This window comes from Mirounga angustirostris, unplaced genomic scaffold (assembly GCF_029215605.1).
Source record: "Mirounga angustirostris isolate CCGP_5_RB_7025 unplaced genomic scaffold, mMirAng1.0.hap1 SCAF_11, whole genome shotgun sequence".
In the NCBI taxonomy this organism is placed as follows: Eukaryota; Metazoa; Chordata; class Mammalia; order Carnivora; family Phocidae; genus Mirounga; species Mirounga angustirostris.
Genome location: NW_026991719.1, coordinates 88,332,035 through 88,341,903, shown reverse-complemented (window position 1 = coordinate 88,341,903; position 9,869 = coordinate 88,332,035). Strand labels below are relative to the sequence as shown.

General features: G+C 38.2%; 1 non-coding gene across 1 annotated transcript; it reads left to right on the top strand.

Annotated features, from left to right (window-relative positions):
* Positions 1-6,411: 6,411 nt before the first annotated feature.
* LOC123851400 (U6 spliceosomal RNA) lies at positions 6,412-6,517 on the top strand. The gene has a single exon (XR_006792575.1). It is a non-coding gene; the product is annotated as a U6 spliceosomal RNA (small nuclear RNA).
* The last annotated feature ends 3,352 nt before the right edge of the window (positions 6,518-9,869 follow it).

Genomic DNA, 9,869 nt, shown 5'->3' with positions numbered 1-9,869 from the left:
ACAAGCTACATTGTATGTTTGCAGACAATCGAGCTCATTGTGCAACTTGACCTTAGTTGTGGGTAAGGAATATCACAGTGGGAGGGTGTAATTAGATTGCCTTTATCATTAGAAATTGTCCACAACAGAGACCATCTTTAAAAACAATTTATATATCGGGGTGCCTGGGTGGCTTAGTTGGTTGAGCGTCAGACTCTTGGTTTCAACTCAGCTCATGATCTCATGGGTGTGAGATTGAACCCCGCGACATCATCAGGCTCCTTGCTCAGCCGGGAGTCGGCTTGAAGATGCTCTTCCTCTGCCCCTCCCCCCACTCACACGTGTGCATGTGTGTGTGTGTGCACATGCACAGTCTCTCAAGGAGCTAAACCTAAAAAAAAAACAATTTATACATACACACACATATATATATTCATTCACACATTTTAATGTCACAGATTATATATGAATTCTAGCCCTAGTCCTCACTTTAAGAGAGGCAATCTGTATTTGTCAGGACACAGTCCAAATGTATTTTCTTTGTCCCAAACAGCCCCTCAAAGACATGGGCACATCTGTGCTTAACCAAGACTACATGATCTCTGTGTAATCATTTGGTGATTCACATCTTTTCTTTTTTTATTGTGTTATGTTAATCACCATACCTTACATCATTAGTTTTTGATGTGGTGTTCCATGATTCATTGTTTGCGTATAACACCCAGTGCTCCATGCAGAACGTGTCCTCCTTAATACCCATCACCAGGCTAACCCATCCCCCCACCCCCTCCCCTCTAGAACCCTCAGTTTGTTTCTCGGAGTCCATAGTTTCTCATGGTTCGTCTCCCCCTCCGATGTCCCCCCCTTCATTTTCCCCTTCCTACTATCTTCTTCTTCTTCTTTTTAACATATAATGTATTATTTGTTTCAGGGATACAGGTCTGCGATTCAACAGTCTTACACAATTCACAGCGCTCACCATAGGACTTACCCTCCCCAGTGTCTATCATCCAGCCACCCCATCCCTCCCAACCCCCCACCACTCCAGCAACCCTCAGTTTGTTTCCTGAGATTAAGAATTCCTCACAGGTGATTCACATCTTAATGGGACTTGAACTCCTGGGACAGTAGGCATAGCCAGTGTGGCTGCTTCAACAGTCAGCAGAACTCTGGAAAGATCTACATGTAGAACTTCAGCGGCTCCACTCCCCTGGTCTCCTACATAGTAACCACATGCTCACTATAGAACGTGAAGTGGTACTGTTTCTTTAAAGCATAAAATCTATTCAGAAGACTTACCAGGTAAAACATGCATAAGTACACACTAGTTAAGCACCTCCAGTGACTGTTTAGAAAAATATTACTAGGTGCTAATTGAATCCAAAAGGCATCTTGGAAACGCACCTAAACGCTTTTTTTTAATGTTTTGAAAACAAAACTGCCCAAAGGCAGAACCTGGAAAATGTGAGTATGAGAATTTGTGTGGGTAAGCCAGATCAGGACCCCTAATTTATAAAATGTGCAAAAGAGAAATTATGCAAAATCAATGCACAGAACGAGGTTGAACTGTATTCCATTTGAGAAAAACCAATTCATTTTCCCTCCAAGACATGCATGTTAATGGGTGCTGGTTTTCAGGCAGCTACCTTAAGTCCCAGTTTGCTGCTTAAGTGTACTTCAGAGATAAGAAATGCAACGGAGCTGTACAAAATGAGACAACTTTCCTCCTGTCTCTTGTGCATGATAAATGCTAAAGCAATTAGGAACCACTGTTGCATGTTACATTGGAATTTGTCAGTAACATCAGTGGTGTGCTATATAAATGGAGGAAACTTATTTAGAATAAAGTCCCGAGAACCTAAGAGGAGATCACTGGTTTAACTTAATTTTAAACATTTGGGTCCATAGAACTGAACGAGAAGCAATCCCGTCCTTCATTTTTTCAATCTCAGAATATCCATTACAGTGTCTTCTGTATGGCAATCATCTGAATTAGCATTTCAATAACAAAAGGAGCAAAGAAATATTGAAATGGAAAGTGGATTCTTAAATGTCTACAGAAAAATGTGAGACTTAGAGTTCATTTTGTAACTCCGAGAAGCTTTTCAACATTTTCGTACTTTCTGCATCATTTTCAGGGAATTGAATACATGTAGGCCTATATTCGTGCTCATATTTTTGTTACTGTTTCTTTTAACTTTCTCAGAGCAGTTTAGGAACCATCTGTCTGACCTTGCTTTCTTATTCCATTTTTTTTCTTCTTTACATTAGTTATGATTCTGCTCATTCTGCTTAGAATTATAGTTAAATATATCACATTAATTACACAGTAGATATAACCCATGTAAGATGTCGATACTGCAAAAAACCTCTTTTGCAAGACTACTATGTCTTTTTGTGGGGGTGTGACAATGATACTTGGTCAACATTGGAGTTGTCAAGTGTTCTAATCTGGTTCCTTAGCACATTAGAAAACTATAGTTGACTCTTGGTTGGTATAGAGTTGACATTCTGGAATTGGGTTTAGAACTACGAGGGATCTTAGGCATGGTGTAGACCAAGCCCTACCACCCTTCCAACTATTTGTCTATTCACCCACTTCTCTCCCTTGGAGAAATTATTTTAATTACCCTTCCCATCTATTAAAGTCCCGATAAGAAGTCTGGTAGGAGGATAGGATAAAATGATTGGAAATATTTCTTTCTAGTCTAGAGTTTATGACCCATGATACTCCATGGAAAATGAGAGTTTGCCACATCAGATTTGAAAAGAGGATCTTCTCTTCTCCCTCCCTGTCCAGCTCCACCAAGAAATTCTCATTACACTGAAGGTGCTCATAATATTTCACTTTGTGGATTCAGAAACTTAAACCAATTTTCTACTTTCCCCACTTACGATAAAGTAAAACTTTATCTTGCCAGAATTAACGAGAAAAAATCTTATCTGAAACTCCAATTGCTAAATCACAACTGAGACAAAAGGCCAGCCTATCCTAATACAAAGAGTCATATTACAAAAGACACACCAGATGACCCTACATTGAAAGCCCTATGTACCACATGGTAAACAAAATCCTCTAGACTGATTTTGATGTGTTACTGTAATGAATTTATACTCTGAGCTGGCACCAAATCATTGTAAGTAATGAGATAGAAGACTTCCACTTCTGGCCAAGATAGACCGGATTTATTCTCCCACCTGAAAAAACACAAAATAAAAATCCTTCAAAATATGAAACAAGGATTTTCAAGACACCAGACATCAACTAATATAGGTCAGTGATCCCTCAGAGGTGAGAAACAAACTTGGTAAGCCCTACAATTGACCTGTCTTACTACTTTGAGAGCAATTTCAGACCATGGTGCAGGAGTGGAAAATCTAAGCCAACCCCTGAATTAAAGAGATGGACCTCTAAGCACAAGGAAGTCAAGATGGCTAGAATTCATGAGATACATTCCCATAGAGGAAAGATCTTCACAGAGAACTCCAGAGATGTGTAGAGGGTTCTCCTTGAGTATTCAGCAAAATAACTGATCACACCAGGCATGGAAGGAAATTATTTGAGGCCATAGGAAGAACCACCTGAAAGGATTAGAGGTAACAGTGCTTGGTACTCACACAGGCATAGAAGTAGGACATGTTCCTGTCAACCAGAATGGAAAACCTCAAGATTTATGGGATATTGGATAGAATACTCAGAAAGCTCTTGCCTCAGTATTGGGGAAAATTAGCCCTAAACTGAACAATGCTCCAGACTTACCTAGGGAATCTTACAAATAAGATGTGAAAGGAACAGCTTTTGAATAATTTAACTGTGTTCCAGGAAAAAAAAAAAAAACAACTAAAGAATATTTATAAGATTACAAAATATCCGGGTGCCTGGGTGGCTCAGTTGGTTAAGCGACTGCCTTCGGCTCAGGTCATGATCCTGGAGTCCCTGGATCGAGTCCCGCATCGGGCTCCCTGCTCGGCAGGGAGCCTGCTTCTCCCTCTGACCCTCCCCCCTCTCATGTGCTCTGTCTCAAATAAATAAATAAAATCTTAAAAAAAAAAAAATCCAACATTCAACAAGATATGATCACAATGCCTGGCACCAAATAAAAAAATCAGTGGGCATGCAAAAACACAAAACATAAATAGGACCCATAATGAAGAGTAAAATTAATGGGAACCTATCCAGAAATGACACAGATGATAGAATTAGTAGACATGGCCATTAAACAGTTTTTATAACATATATTAAAAAGTTAATTAGAGAAAGGGAAGATATATAAATGACACAAATGGAACTGCTAAAGATGAAAACTATAATTTTGGAGATGGAAAAATATACTAGATGGGATGAGTGGCAAATAAGATATTGTAGAAGAAAAGATTGTTCAACTTGAAGTCATAGCAATAAAGTCAATTCAACATAAAACAAAGAAAAAAGAGAAGTAACAAAAATGACCAGGGCATTAGTGAACTGTGGGACAATTTCAAATGTGCTAGTATACGTGACTGAAGTCCATGCAGGAGGAGGGGGAGGTGGGAGACCAGAAAAATAATTTAAAGTAATAAGGGGCAAAATTTTTTCCAAATTTGATGAAAACTATAAATTCATGGGTCTAAGACGCTTAATAAAAACAAAGCACAAGAAACACAAAGAATTACACCAAAACACATCGTGATCACATTATGTGCAGAGGAACAAAGATAAGATGATAGCAGCTTTCTCATTAGAAATGATGCAAGTGAGAAGCCACTAGAGCAACATCTTTAAAGTTCTGATAGGATTTTTTAAAAAGTCTACCTAGAATTCTATGCCCAGTGAAAAGAGATTTCAAAATCCATGGTGAAATAAAGACTTTTTCAGATAGATAACAGCTGAAAGAATGTGGCACCAGCAGACTGCTCTTTAAAGAAAGGAAGTAAAAGGCTAAAGATTCATGCAATCTGAAGAGAAACAAGAGTTTCTAATGCTTGGAAAATTAAACAAGATGGAAATAGAGATTTACACAAAAGAATGAAGTGACTGAAAATGGAAACTCTATGGGTAAATTTATAAACTATTTTTCTTATTATGTATACGTCTTTAGAGGATGCTTGAGGACATCAGTGGGAATATAAGGACCTCTGAAATTTCTTTCCCCAATAAAACCAAGGAGTAGACTGACAAAAATGGTCAGAATCAACTTTTTTAGAACTCTGAAAGTTAACAAAAGACTTGCAGCAATCCAGGAACTGTTTACTCAAAAAAACAAAACAAAACAAAATCCACAAAAACCAGTTGAATCTTGGTAAGAACACTGACCTCTGTGGTGTTTTCACTTGCCCTATTCCCATCTCCCTATGCTTAGCTATGTGGTAGCCTGGAATACTAATAGCCCTCAATCATTGTGAAAACCAGCCACTTGGCAGCCACTGGAGTGTGCAGAAAAGGGTAGGAGCTCCTTCAAAGCCTCATTCCCAAATGACTGCCATTATTGACCTGTTTGGTGGTTCCCAGGATGAACGCACTCACAAAGCTTGTCTATATTTGACCTAACACAGAGGTGTGCCGGTGCCAATGAACTTTTCCCTGGGGGCATTTGTTAAAACCAAACAGTATTAGTTGTTTAATATGGCAACTGCCTCAGACTGTAGATAACAGTTGAGATAAACAATAAGCTTACTAAAAAATCTTAAAAGGAAACTCTGGAAGATGTGATATCCATAGGAGGCTTTGAAAGGCTCTGAAATGTTTCTGTGAACCTAGAAGGAAAAGAACAGGTAGTGATGGGGGCATGCCCAGGGCTGTGCACATGCTCATGAGAGACCTGAGAAGACAAAGGTCTCACCACTGTCTAACCTGTAGGATTCTATACCAGCAGGAGGAGAAGGCTAAAAAAGGGTTGTGAACGGCCTGGCTGAGAGTTGAAGCTGTGCCCCAGGGATCACAGAGCCACTCGGCAGTGGCTGGGAGATTTATTGGTTCCAGGCATTTAAGGAAATTTCTGTAAAGTAATTATCTGGACACTAATCTAAGTGAAGCAGAGACTTTAGTGGCTACACATGACAAAAAAACACAAATTTTGACAGAATTAGTACAGAAACATCATTACACAAACAAACAAGCAACAACGACAAATAGCTACACCAACAAAACTTTTGGGGGGGGCATTTGATATGCAAAGTCCTCACATTACTACTTTAAATTTCCAATTTTCAAGAAAAAAATTATGAGACACGTAGAAAAGCAAAAAAGTATAGCCCATATACAGGAAAAGAAGTAGTCAACAGAAACAATTCCTAGAGGAAGCCTTGACTTCAGACTTAACTAGACAATCACTTCAAATCAGCAATTTCAGTTTTCCCAAAAGTAAAGGAAACGATGAGAATATAAGAATGATGCCTCACTAAATAGTGAATGTTAATACAGAGATAGAAATTATTTAAAAAGAACCAATAAGTGCGCTCACCTTGGCAGCACATATGCCAAAATTGGAACGACACAGAGAAGATTAGCATGGCCCCGTGCAAGGATGACACACAAATTCATGAAGCAGTCCATATTTTTAACTGGAATTTAAATTTAAAAAAAAAAGAAGAAAAAAGTAAACAAGTACTTAAAAAATAAAAAGAAGAACCACTAAGAAATTCTGGAGTTGAGGGGCGCCTGGGTGGCTCAGATGGTTGAGCGTCTGCCTTCGGCTCAGGTCATGATCCCAGGGTCCTGGGGTCGAGTCCCGCATTGGGCTCTCTGCTCCTTGGGAGCCTGCTTCTCCCTCTGCCTCTCTCTCTCTCTCTGTCTCTCATGAATAAATAAATAAAATCTTTAAAAAAATAAAAAATAAAAAATAAAAATAAATAAAAAAAAGAAATTCTGGAGTTGAAAAGTACAAAAACTGAAATGAAAAATTCACCAGTGGGGCTCAACAATACATATGAACTGACAGAAGAAAGAAGCAGCACACTTGAAGATTGGTCAAATGAGATTATCCAGTCTGAGGAATAGAAAGAAAAAAGAGTAAAGAAAAAGGAACAGAACCATCTGAGAACTATGGAGCACCGTCAAGTGAACCAATATCCATAATAACAGGAGTCCCAGAGGGAAAAGCGAGAGACAAAAGGCCAGAAAGAATATTTGAAGAAATGGTAACCAAAAGCTACCAAAATTTGATGAAATACATTAATCTGCACATCCAAAGAGTTCAATGCACTCCAAAGAGAAATAGCTCAAAGAAAATCTCACCAAGATTACATTAGAATCAAACTGTCAAAAGTCAAAGACAACGATAGCATCTTCAAAGCAGCAAGGCAGAAGCAATTCATCATGTACAAGGGATCCTTCATAATATTACTAGGCAATTTCTCATCAGAAACCAAGGAGGCGGGGCGCCTGGGTGGCTCAGTCGTTAAGCGTCTGCCTTCGGCTCAGGTCATGATCCCAGGGTCCTGGGATCGAGCCCCACATCGGGCTCCCTGCTCCGCGGGAAGCCTGCTTCTCCCTCTCCCCCTCCCCCTGCTTGTGTTCCCTCTCTCACTATGTCTCTCTCTGTCAAATAAATAAATAATCTTTAAAAAAAAAAAAAAAAAACCAAGGAGGCTAGAATTATTGGGACAATATATTCAAAGTTCTAAGAGAAAAAAAAACTATCAACAAAGTATCCTATTGTCATAGAGCTATCCTTCAAAAATGAATGAGAAAGTAAGACATCACCAGATCAACAATAACTGAGAAAATTCACCATATGGAAATAGAAGAAATATATATATATAAAATATTTTATATAAAAAACATATATATATTGGGGCACCTGGGTGGCTCAGTTGGTTAAGCAGCTGCCTTCGGCTCAGGTCATGATCCCAGGGTCCTGGGATCGAGCCCCATGTCGGGCTCCCTGCTCGGTGGAGAGTCTGCTTCTCCCTCTCCCTCTGCCTGCCGCTCTGCCTACTTGTGCTCTCTCTCTCTGTCAAATAAATAAATAAAAACCTAAAAATACATATATATTTATACTTATACATAAATATAAATAATATAAGAAATACTAAAAGGCGTACTTTCAGCTGAAATGAATGAAAGGGCACTAGACAGTAACTCGAATCCACATGTAAAAATAAATAATACTAGTACAGGTAACTGTATAGGTAAATACAAAAAAGAGGGGATGCTTAGGTGGCTCAGTCCATGTTAAGCGTCTGTCTTTTGCTCAAGTCATGATCCCAGGGTCCTGGGATCAAGTGCGGCATCAGGCTTCTTGTTCAGCAGGGAGCCTGCTTCTCCCTCTGCCTGCCACTCCCCCTGCTGGTGCTTTCTCTCATTCTGACAAATAAATAAATTTAAAAATCTATAAAAAAGAGTATATATGTATATTTTATTTGTAACTCTTTTTTCTCCTAATTTAAAGGACAGTTGCATAAAGCAATAATTATAAATCTGTGTTGATGAGCATGCAAGGTATAAAGATGTAATTATTACAATAAAAGTACAAAGAGGGACAGATAATGAAGTTATATGGAAGCAAACTCTTTGTATACTACTGAAATTGAGTTGCCATTTATCTGAACTGGATTGTTATCATTTAAGATGTGAATTGTAATCCACACGGCAAGCAAGAAGAAAATAATTCCAAATAAATAGAATTTAAAAAATGACAAGGGAATGAAAATGCTTTTTAACACAAAAGAAGGAAGTTATGGAGAAATGTAGGAACAAAAAAGACAGGATATAAAAAACAAGGAGCAACATAGCAGTCACAAGTCCTACATTATCAGTAATTACATTAAATGTGAATGGATTAAGGGGCACCTGGGTGGCTCAGTTGGTTAAGCATCCAACTCTTGATTTTGGCTCAGGTCATGATCTCAGGGCCATGAGATCCAGCCCCATATCAGGTTCCATGCTGGTCATGGAGCCTGCTTGGGATTCTCTCTCTCCTTCTCTCTCTGCCCCTCCCCCCACTCTCTCTCTCTCTCTCTCAAAAAAAAAAAATGTGAATAGATTAAACAATACAACCAAACGGAAGAGATTGGCAGAATGGATATAAAAATCATGGTCTATCTTTGTGCTGTCCACAAGAGACACACTTTAAATTCAAAGACACAAATAGATGGAAAGTCAAGGGATAGAAAAAAATATACCATGCAATGAGTAACAAAAAGAGAGATGCACTGACTATACTAATAACAAACAAAATAAACTTTTAAGACAAAAGTTGTTACTAGAGACAAAGACATTTTATAAGAATAGAAAAACATTTTATAAGAGTATATGGAGATATATATATATATATATATATCACAACAGAGTCCCAAAATACATGAAGCAAAATCTGACAGAATTGATGAATAGACAATCCAACAATAATATTTGGATACTTGAATACCCTAATTTCAATAATGGATAGAACAACTAGGCATAAGAGCACCAAGAAAATAGAAGACTTGAACAACACTATAAATCAACTACATCTAATAAACTTCTATAGAATACTCCACCCAACACAGAATACACATTGCTCTAAAGAGCACATGGAAGATTACCCAGGATAGGCCATATGTTAACTCATAAAAAAGTCTTGATAAATTTTAAAGGACTGAAGTCATACGAAGTCTGTTCTCCGACAACATCAGAATGAAATTAGCAGGAAATTTGGGAAACTCACAAATACATGGAATTAAATACATCCTCAAATACCTAATGGTTAAGTGAGGACATAACAAAGTAAATTAGAAAATACTTGAAGATGAATGAAAACGAAACCAAAACACTTCAAAACCTATGGATTATGACTAAAGTAGTGTTTAGAGAACAATTTATTGCTGTATATGCCTATATTTTAAAAAAACCCAGAAGATCTCAAATCAATACCTAACCTACTACCTTAAGAGGTTACACAAAGGGGTGCCTGGCTGGCTCAGTGGGCAGA